This window comes from Nyctereutes procyonoides, unplaced genomic scaffold (assembly GCF_905146905.1).
Source record: "Nyctereutes procyonoides isolate TBG_1078 unplaced genomic scaffold, NYPRO_anot_genome, whole genome shotgun sequence".
NCBI classification, from domain to species: domain Eukaryota; kingdom Metazoa; phylum Chordata; class Mammalia; order Carnivora; family Canidae; genus Nyctereutes; species Nyctereutes procyonoides.
This window is the reverse complement of record NW_026575144.1, coordinates 12359020-12368401: the sequence shown is the minus strand read 5'-3', so window position 1 is coordinate 12368401 and position 9382 is coordinate 12359020. Positions and strand designations below refer to the sequence as shown.

The window sequence follows — 9382 nt, the reverse complement described above, 5'->3', positions numbered from 1 at the left end:
CTCCGGAAATGCTATGGTGGGGCTGGAAGGTAGGTTAGCGACTACCTAGACCGGTCCACTCCTGCTTATACGTGGTGACTCCCCCCGGACCGGTTAAGCATAGCCAATCCCACGTAGCTTAACAAGTCTTCTCCTAAAAAAAAAAAAAAAAAAAAAAAAAAAAAAAGAGTTCCTCGGGGATCCCTGGGTGTCTGAGCGGTTAGCGCCTGCCTTTGGCCCAGGGTGTGATCCTGGGCCTGCTTCTCCCTCTGCCTGTGTCTCTGCCTCTCTCTCTCTCTCTCTGTCTTTCATGAATAAATAAATAAAATCATTCTTTCTTAAAAGAGTTCCTTGAATTTTTCAGCAACCCATTCAGATGTCGAACAATTCATATTAATAGTTTCAGGTAGTGCTCCCTCCTCGGTGACCAACATTTCCTAGGAAGTAGAAAAGATGGATATAAAAAGTTCATTTCCCCCTCCTTGAGGTAAAGGTCCAAAGCATTCCTGCTCTAGGTTGAGGACTGCCTGGGGGCGGGCTGGGCGGGCTGGGGCTGAGCTGGGGGCGCCCGGACTTCTTGCCTCTCTAGGCACCCCGAGAGTTCTCACCTCTGCAGGACGCCGGCGCGCGGGCGTCCCCCTGACCTCGACCTAACGCCCCGTCTATCTCCGCGCCACCTCCCACCGCAGCCCCGGGGCAGGGGCTCTGCCGGGGTCGTCCCGGGGCGCCCCCCCCCCCGCCCGGCGCGCCGCGGGAGCCCGCCCGCCAGCCGTCCTCCGAACACGGACACAGCGAGCCAGGCCACTGCGCTGCCGCCGGCCTCCGCGACTCCAGGTCCCGCGCAGCGCCCGCGGCTACGGCGGACGCCCGGCCGGCGGCGCTCGGGCTTGGGCGGCGCGGGGCCTCGGTGCCGGCGGCCGCGTCTCTCCGGCTCCGGAGACTGCGGCCCGGGCAGGCTCGCGACGGCGCGAGGGGGCCGCTCGGAGCCCGACTCCGGGTTTTTGACTTCTTCCAGCCGGAGGGGGAGGACGAGTCCGCCGAGGGCGGCGCCGGCCCTCCCGGAGCGCGGGGCCAGGTGGGACGCACCTGCCGCGAGGTCGCCAGGCGCCGCGCCCCGCGCCCCCGCGCCCCGCAGCCCCCACGCCCCCGCGCCCCGCAGCCCCCTCCCGGGGCAGGGCGCCCGGACGCCTCCGGGACGCGGAGCTCTCGCGCGCCGCGGGGCCTGGGAACCGCGCACCGGCTGCGCCCCGAGCCCCGCGGGGCGGCGGGACGGACGGCGCCCGCGCCCAATCGCGGGGCGGGGCCGAGGGGCCTGCAGGCAGCAGCCAATGGGAGGCCGCAGAGCGGGCGGGGGGCGGGGCCGCCGGGCGGGCGGGCGGCGGCGTCGGGAGCCGGCGCCGCAGACCGGGAGCCCGGGAGGAGCCGGCGGAGCGGGAGGAGGAAGACGGAGGAGGAGGAGCAGCGCCGCGCCCCCGCCCCGGCCGCCCGCCCGCCCGCCCGCCCGCCGGACCCCGGGCGGACCGCTCCAGCCGCAGCCGCAGCCGCAGCCGCAGCCGCAGCCGCAGCCGCGGGGCCGGGCCGCCTCCCGCCGGAGCCCGGCGCCGGCAGAGTCCGGGCCGATGGGCAGCCCCGGGCAGCGGCGGGCGGCGAGGCGGCGGCCCCGGTAGGCGCCGCCGCGCGCTCGCGGGCTGCAGCAGGTCCCCGCGGACTGCGTCTCCGAGGTGCGTGTCGGGCGAGCGGACGGGGAGCGGAGCGGGTCCGCTCGGAGCCTCCGGCTGGTGTGCGCGCTCGGCCCCGCGAGGGCTGCCCCGGGGTGAGGGGCTGCCCCGGGGGCGCCCGGGGGCCGACGGCGCGGCCGCGGGGGCAGGGCGGGGGCGGGGGCGGGGGCGGGGGCGGGGGCGCGGGCCGGGGTCCGGCGGGCAGAGGGGCCGCGCCGCCCGCGCTCTCAAAGTTAGCGATCGGCAGGAAGGTTCTTCCCGGCCTGGGGCCCCGCGCGCTAACGAGGACCTCCCCTGGGCGCGCCGCAACTCCGCTGGGACTAACCTGAGAGCGCAGATAAAGGGCCGCCGGGCGCGGGTACTTGCGGAACTTGCTGCGGGCGCACCCCCGGGAGGGTGCGCGACCCCAGCGCGCCCCCGCCCGGCTCCCTCCCTCCGTGTGAGATCCGAGCCGGGGCGAGCGCCCTCCCGACTCGGGGTCCCGGGGTCCCGGGGTCCCGACGGCTGTGCCGCCCCGGGTGGGTGCCCGAGCCGCGCTCCGCCCGCCGCTCCCGGGCCTGGTCGCGTCCCCCGCGTTACTAAAGCTACTTTGACCACGTCCGGGGAGCATCCCCTTGAGCACCTACAGATTAATTTCCAACCGTGCCACAAACCCAAAGAATCAATTTCGGTTCATCATCTACAAGCGAGAGCCGATGCTTCTAGGGAAGAGAAAACAACTTGGCATTGCCCCTCTGGGAGATATTTATCATCATTAACCTGCTTCAGCTAAATTAATTCAGCCCAAGATGACTCCAGCGTGAGTATTGGAAAAAATCAAGTGCATTGGTCACGGAATCGTGGTCACCGAAACATGATTTTGGTCAAAATAAAATTGTGCACGGTTTGGGTTTTGTGTAGATGAGTGTTGGTTTTCATAAGGATGGCCTTTCTTTTCTTTTCTTCCTTTCTTTTTTTTTTTTTTTTTTAAAAACAAAGAATCTTGACGATTCTCATAGGTTTGCTTTCAGTAAGTTCAAAATAGTCACTAAGATTTTTCTTTTCTTTGCCTCTTTTGTCTGCAGTTTTCATTTCTAAATGTTAACACTAGATGGCTTTCTTATGACAGGCATTTAGTTAGCTGGGCTTTTGAGTTGCCTGTCTGCAATCGGGGCTGCAATTTTTCCAGTTTTGCAATTAGTAACGGGAGAAAAAAGATCTCCTGAACTGTTGCTTTCTTTGAAATATATTAGTTCCTTATAAAACAAACACCTAGATTTCAAAAGGTGTGCTATTATTTCTGGCACTCCTAAAGATGAATTTTAGGAGGCAACTTGGTCACCATCTTTAATCACAAATTTAAGGATGTCTGTTTTATGTTTTCATTTATTTGGGGAATGTATTTCGACAGCATTTTCACTTACAGTGTTTACTGCTTAGTTTAATAGTTCACTGCTTGTTTCAGAGAGGGCTAAATCAATATTATTCATGGGAAAGTACAGTCTTTCTTGAGTTTTGAGTACAGATAGCATTGCTTCTTCCTAAGATTCCAGTCATGCATGTAGTTGGGAGTGCACGTGCATGATTCATCCCAAGGATTGTGTTAGGGTCATCTTCATTAATTTCCTCCAAGTTGATGCTTGGTTTTTCACTTTGAAGCATAAACCCTTTTCTGAGAAGTACAGTAGCCTGTAGTTGGCCATTTTAGCAGAAGCAGGTTCTCAGTAACACATTTTAAGCACTTTCTTTCTAAAGTAAGACCATGGCAGCCTGTCCAAATCTTGCCTAGGTAGGCAAACTTGTTCAGAAGCTGGAGAAATTATTGACTATATAGCCGTCATTTATTGTGTGTCTTACCCAGCTTAAAATATGACATGTTGAATTTGTTTGTTCTAAATTAGAGTGTATTCATAAATAGCTGAAGGAAAAAAAGAACTCTGTGGCAAACATCTGGGAAGTAGGAAATGAAATCAGAAACAGCTTTTATCAGTACCCACATGCTACCTATAGATGGGGTGAAATGAACTTGGGTAAGAAGCAGTATAAGCAGTATAAGCATTTGGTCTGGAAAATAAGAGATAAATTGCAGATATGGAGGTAGAGCTTCTGGCCTTGGGGTATAGGCTGCAGATTTTCCCCAGCCGATTTAAGTGCATATTTTTCATCAGATGCTTCTGTTAAGTCTTAGCCTTTAAGGGAATTATCAGAGCATCATGATTTGGCTTTTATGATGTTTATTGTAGTTCAAGCTGGGTACTGGGGTTTTGTAAGCTGTCCCCCCCCCCCGACTGGAATGGTATTTTAAAGGATTCCTTGATACCTGAGCTTGGTAAACACCTGTCTGCCTGGGGAATCTTTTCACCTGAGGCAATAGAAGTAGTGGGTTATTTATTTTGATTACCTATTCTTGAAAGTCAGGAAGTATTAGTGAGCTACCTTGAAAGGGCAATGGTTTGGTAATTGAAACTGATTTGAAAGTGTATGGTTATCAAAACAAATTTAAAAGAGATCATGTTTACTGCATACTTTGCAAAGAAGTGTGTGTTTAAGTGGATACCAGCCTGATCTAAGTGGATACCGCCTCCATCTGAATCCCAGCCATAATTGGTAAATGCAAGGTGTTTTGGTGTTTTTTTTTTTTTCTTTTTTTCTTGAGATTGAGGAAGGCATCAAGTCTCTGCATTTATGATCTACTTGCTGTGGCAGTTTAGGATTACATATCCTTACAAAGACATGCTGAATTTGAAGAAAATTTAGACTGAAAAGCAATGCAGTTTTTTTTTTTTCTGTTTTGAATCTGAATGAAATATGCCATACAGTTCTAAAGAATACAAGAAGTCGTGTTCCAGATTTTTCTACTCCTGTGCATGTACCTAATTTCTTTGCAGGGTGATAGAATAGGGAGCAGTAGGTGGGAGGGATAGGAAATGCTAGCTAGTTTCCTGACTCTACTGCCTGGCACAAATGAGTTTGGATAACGTGTTTCCATGATCCCTTTCAGCACTAACATTTTAGATTTCTTTAACATTTAAAATAAAGGTATTAGCGTAATGGACATGACAGATGGTTGATGTTTTCATGACTCTCCTTTCTTTCATCGCCTTATTTTGTGTTTGTAAATGGACATTGGTTTGCTGACCTTGGTTTACCTCAGAATCTGTGATTGATTCAGAAATTGCTTTTCTGTTCTAATCATATTTTGCTGTGACCCCTTCAAAGGAGAGAGAACAATACAATAGGACTTTGAATGCTTCATAACTTCAGAGCTAAATTATTTTGATCCTTCCTGGATTTGATTCGTAAACTTTGGTTCCCAAGAGTGGTTGAAGTGAGCCACATCTGACCCGTCGTAGAGGTTCTGTGTCTTGAGAAATTTCATATTTAGTATAACCCAGTTCCATGGCCCCTTCCCCCCCTCCCAGCCAAGTTGGGTGATAAGAAAGAAGAAAAGAGGCAGTAAGTTGAGTCTAGTTGTTCTAATATCTCCATACTACAGAGATCCTTAAGGTTACCCCTTCCTGTTGGTGCTGTATATTTTGTTCTTATCCATCTATGAAATAAAAACAAAAGTGGATTTTAGGGATCATGATATTTGTCTGTATGTGATGCTGCCATGCAAACACTAAGACAGCAGTTACTGTTTTCACTACATTTCATCAAGGTAGATTGATATATACCCCACTTCCTCCAGCCTCCCCGGCAAAAAGGAGGAAGGAATATGCATGCTGCAAGACAGGAAGGTTCTTCCCCTCCAGAGGGAAATGTTATGTCCCAGAGGGGACATAATTGTTGAAATTATCCTACATTTGCATACAGAGACACTTTTTCCTTTTGCATCACCCAGTGAAAACTTCTCTGAGGTCCAGGGTTTAGAAGTCACCATCCAGCCCAACTAACCCTTCTGTGATGCTGGGATCTTTTTCTGTGTTCTACAAGTGGTCTTCCAGCAATATCTGAACATTGCCTAGAAGAGGTGGAGAGTTCCACCCTGCTGACCTTTTAGACTATTAGAAAGTGGTTTGTTTTTTTTTTTTTTTTTTTAACCTGTAACATTGAAATCTAAAGTTACTTGCTGATTTGTATTCTACTCCCTTGGTGGCCTGTACCACAGGTCTTTATAGATGTATTTCAGTTACTCACTGGGCAACCAACACCTGTCAAAGTTGGACCCAGAACTGAAGTCTTCCCGTTGACCTGGGCAGAGTAGGAGTGCCCTTCCTTCCACTTGCATGTCCTGCTTGCATGGATGGAGTCCAAGGGTGCATTCATTTTTTGGTGGCCACGCTGCTCAGACTCAGTGAGTTTCCTGCTCACTAAAACCCCTAAGTCCTTAATCATATGCTGCTGTTAGCCATATCTTGCCTTCCTGTATGAATGTCATTGCAAGATTTGACATGTATTGTGCTTCGTTTTGCTTTATTTTATTTGGTTCTACCCCTGGTGTTTCTTGGAGTATGACTCTGTCATTTAGAACCTTTTTTTTGCTCTCTCAAAGAAATGCCATTTGCAGGGTACATCACACTGGTTTTTATACATCTCTACCCAAGTCACTGATGAAATTGTTAAATTGGCTCAACTATGAATCGTGTCTCTGGAAGCTTCTAGGTTTATAAGGAGTTACTTTGGTTCTGGTTAGGTTACTAATGCACCTACTTTCTTACCGGCTGGCCCTTGTTTCTCTGCCTTTTCCACGCAGATGTCCTGAAAGAGCCTGTCAAACATCCTTTGCTGCTTCTACTGGTCAAGTTATTCTAAGACAGAAGTGAGTTCAATTTTAGTGTGTCCCTAGTAATTAGAACTGTGCTCTGCATGGTTGGTGAATAAGAAATATTTGTTTAATGACTGACCGAGTGACCTAGAAAATGGGGCCCCATTGTGACCTCTGACCTCAGGAGGTCTTAGGCAATAAAAAGACTGCGGGAAAGATCAGAATATTATTGGACACTCTAAGCGTATTTTGTAGCTGGGTATTATTTTATTTTGCATAATTTTCAGGTAGTAGAGAACAGACCCATGATATTTTACCATTTTTCTGGTGTTTTAATTATTAACCAGCAGATACTCTTCCCTTCCTATTCTCCAAATCTATTTAGTCCTGAGGGGCTTCTTGAGCTCTGCGCATTGGATGACTCCATATTTTTCGCTTTTGCAGTTTTGCTAAATCTGGAAGAAGCTCCAGTGAGTTGAGCTGTTCAAGCAATCAGAGTCATCCAAAGGAGGCTGTTTAGTTGTGCATCCAGTTACTCATAAGTAAAAAAATCTAGGTAGAGAGCCAATGTAAAAAATTGTTACTATGGAAAATCAGAACTCTTGGGTAAATAAAAAATTATGTATGCTGTATGAACTATTTGTGTAGAGCTAAAAAAGCATTTCTGATAGCAGTGCTTAGGGCGGCGTAGTAGCCCGTATAGCGAGCACGATGATTGCTTTCCTGGTCTTCTCGGGGGCTCGATAATGCATTTGGTTCCTGGTTGAACAGTGCGTATTCGTGTGGTTCACGAATAGCTCTGGGATATAGTCTCCTATGTATTGAAGTTTCTAATAAGTAATTTTAAGAATTACAATTTTAATTTTTCATAAAGGACAAAAGCTGTGGTTTGAGTATTAATACCTCAACCTAAAGAACAGTGATTTCTTTGTAGTAGGTTTTCTAAACTTTTTTCAACATGGATACCCCTTCTATACAAAATCACTTACCTAAATAGCTCTCTATACATGTATGCCTATGCATACATACATACATGTCTGTGTATATGTGTTTGTGCATATGCATATATATACATGTATGCATGTGAATTTATAATGCTAAGATACGGACATTATAAAACATAAAAATAAACATTTTAAGAAGGGTGGCATATTAAAAATAAATAAAAGTGGACTATTTCCTTTTGCATTTCAAGGGCTCTTTTGTTACCCTGTGAAATATGTGGCCCCTAGTCTAGAGACCTGCACTCTACCCCCCTCTCAGATTAGAGTTCATGACTGGTTGGAAGCAGTTTCTCAGGAGTCTCTCAGCATCTTGCAAACGTTTAAGACAGACGGGATCCTCCTATCCTTCCTGGGCTTCTGTTTACTGTACTTGTTCCTATTCTGAGGACTTTTTTTTTTTTTTTTTTTACTTTGGGCTGTTCTCTTCCAGAATTGCTTATGGGTTAATTAGAGGTTTCATTTTTTTCATTTTTTGTAGAGGAGGGGATAACTTATTGAGGGCTACTGTTCTCCTTGGAACATTTCTAATTGAATTTAGCCGTTGAAGAAGCCTCCTACTAGCACACATAGCCCATACCAGCACCACGATCAAGATAAAGGGATGGGATATAACTAATCATTTGCTCATCCAGAAACTTCTGAAAAGTAACAACAATTTCTTTTTTAAAGATGTTATTTATTTATTCATGAGAGACATACAGAGAGAGAAGCAGAGACACAGGCAGAGGGAGAAGGAGGCTCCATGCAGGGAGCCCGATGTGGGACTGGATCCCAGGACTTCAGGATCACGCCCAGGACCGAAGGGAGGTGCTCAACCACTGAGCTACCCAGGCATCCCTAATTTTTTTCTTCTTCTTCTTCTTTTTTTTTAAATAGGCTCTACACCCAGTGTGGAGTCTAGTATAGGGCTTGAGCACACAACCATGAGATTGAGACCCGAGCTGAGATCAAGGGTCGCTTGCTTAACTGACCGAGCCACCCAGGCACCCCTGAAGAGTAAGAACAAACCTAAAAGTATGGAGTAGTATAGTTCTGCCTGTGTGTCATTGGCTAGAACTGTAGCACACACTAGTTCCTCCTTCGAGGGTGTAGGAAGCCCAGCCACCTAGCCTGTCCAGAGCCCTGGTGCTGCAGCTGCCCAGCTGAACCAGCACTTCCCACCCCACCCTCCCTCCTTTGCACCTTCTGCTCAACTGTACTCTGCTTGATCTTAATCTGAAGCACTTAGGATCGCCTGACCTAATATCGTGTGTGTCTGTGTGTATGTGTATTTTTCAAGTAGGCTCCACACCCAGCTTGGGGCTTGAACTCAGGACCCTGAGATCAAGAGTCGCACTCTCTACTGACTGAGCCAGCCAGGTGCCCCCAGTATTGTATCTTAATTTTTATATGCTAATCTTTTGTCTCCCCTCAATAGAATGTAAGGGCCATATGGGAGGGGTATTTCTGGTTCACTCACCAGGCCTGCCAGGTCTTCCCTGGGTTTTGCCAACATAATAGGCTCTAAGCAAACAAATGTTTGTTAAAGGGATGATGGAGAGCCATGTATTTAAACATGAAGGAAGTGTGTATCTTGGCTTTTATAAGTAAGCTAAGTAATGTTGCCTTAAAAGTTCTGGTTATTTCTTTTGTAAATGGTCTATCTAAACAACCTTTTATACTTACTTTTAAATCTTTTCCAGGACACTTGAGATGACCTGTGATTGGACTTTGATACCAAACTAGTGAAAGTGGAGAAGTAGTTCCTGAAGAGAGTGAGAGTGGAGGTCCATCTGTTCTGAGGGCCTTGGTAGCCTCCTTCAGAGGGCATGGCTCTGGGATCTGGGGCATCCTGGGGATGTCCTTTCCTTTCCTTTTTTTTTTCTTTTTTTAAGATTTTATTTATTCATGAGAGACACAGAGAGAGACAGAGACAGAGACGTAGGTGGAGGGAGAGGCAGGCTCCCTGCAGGGAGCCCAATGTGGGACTTGATCCCAGGACCCCTGGGTCACTA

General features: G+C 48.4%; 1 protein-coding gene across 10 annotated transcripts in view; it reads left to right on the top strand.

The window, feature by feature from the left end:
* The first annotated feature begins 1578 nt into the window (after positions 1 to 1578).
* SIPA1L2 (signal induced proliferation associated 1 like 2) overlaps positions 1579 to 9382 on the top strand; it is a 212977-nt gene continuing 205173 nt past the window's right edge. For 5 of the 10 annotated variants that reach the window (XM_055308737.1, XM_055308742.1, XM_055308741.1 and 2 more), the window contains exon 1: positions 1580 to 1700. The gene's annotated coding sequence lies outside the window, so the exon portion shown is untranslated. Of the gene's footprint in view, positions 1701 to 2273; positions 2497 to 9382 lie in introns of those variants that run through there. The other 5 variants (XM_055308740.1, XM_055308738.1, XM_055308739.1 and 2 more) reach the window with 3 other exon arrangements.